The sequence below is a fragment of the Priapulus caudatus genome, unplaced genomic scaffold (assembly GCF_000485595.1).
Source record: "Priapulus caudatus unplaced genomic scaffold, Priapulus_caudatus-5.0.1 Scaffold1539, whole genome shotgun sequence".
Classification (NCBI taxonomy): domain Eukaryota; kingdom Metazoa; phylum Priapulida; class Priapulimorpha; order Priapulimorphida; family Priapulidae; genus Priapulus; species Priapulus caudatus.
The window spans coordinates 37,639-38,896 of record NW_014578600.1 but is presented as its reverse complement, the minus strand read 5'-3'; positions in this window follow the sequence as shown (position 1 = coordinate 38,896).

The window sequence follows — 1,258 nt, the reverse complement described above, 5'->3', positions numbered from 1 at the left end:
GAGAGAGAGAGAGAGAGAGAGAGATAGAGAGAGCGAGAGACACCGTCATCCGCACCGTCCTACTAACCTCCTCCTCCTCCCCACTGGCAGCAAGAACAAGTCGGCACCTGCAGCTACAGCACACACGCGGCCATTGATTATATATAACAACATATATTGTTGTTATATATCGTTTGTTATATATGTGTTGTATATGTGTTATATGTCATATATATGTTGTTATATATATAGGGCTAGTCAATGGCCGCGTGTGTGCTGTAGCTGCAGGTGCCGACTTGTTCTTGCTGCCAGTGCTCCTCCCCGCCTAATGACGACACCAACACCGCATGAAGAACGGAGAGAGAGAGAGGGGGGCAAAGTGCGGTGGCGAGTCGCTTGCCGAGTCGCACTTTGGGGGGCGTGAAATAACTGCGTGAAATGACTTTTCCCTGAGCGATGATTTGACAGGTATGTGTTTTTTTCCCTTTTCTTTTTCACGGTGAGAAGGTGAGTAGCGCGGGTGCCTGCGAGTGGAAGCCATTACGCGTACGTAACGTGACAGGGCCGTAGGCTGAGCAAATTCCTAGGGGGAGGGGCAAAATTTTATGACTGTGTAATGATGAGCGACGGGCGCAGCTCTTGATCGACGTACATAGTGTGGTATAGGGGTAGGTCTGAGACAAGGCTTTTACGGATAAGTGACCAAAAAAGTCACGTTAGGGTTATTTACGATTATTAGCTAAGCTTATTTTTTAATTTTGCTCCAAAATCTAGGGGGCAGCTGCCCCCCTTTGCCTCCTCCCCACCCTACCCCACCCCACCCAGAGGCTACGGCCCTGATGCGTCTGAAGTTCTGTGCTACATTCAATTAATACATGTGCGTTTTGTTGTACAATTACTGAATTAGACTACACAGGCACAGAAGCCGAATACCACGAGAACCGGCTTACCTAACTTTTTACGCGCAGCCTCCGAGATAGATGAATGTCTCGACTCTAGTCGTTCGGCGTACGGGTGCGCATATACTGACGAGTAAAGTTACGTTCTTTCAACTTGAAGCGAGAATCCCCCTTGCCCACCCCCAGAGGCTACGGCCGTACGTGACGCCGAGAGTGAGGTTCCTTCCTGGGGATTTGTACAGGTGCCGGTAATCACGCTGAGATGCCATTATGCAAATTGCTTATTCATTAAACTGCCATCCGCACTGACGCTCTAAATCGTATACATGACTTATAGTGCTTCCATGAGAGAGAGAGAGAGAGAGAGCGAGAGATAAAGA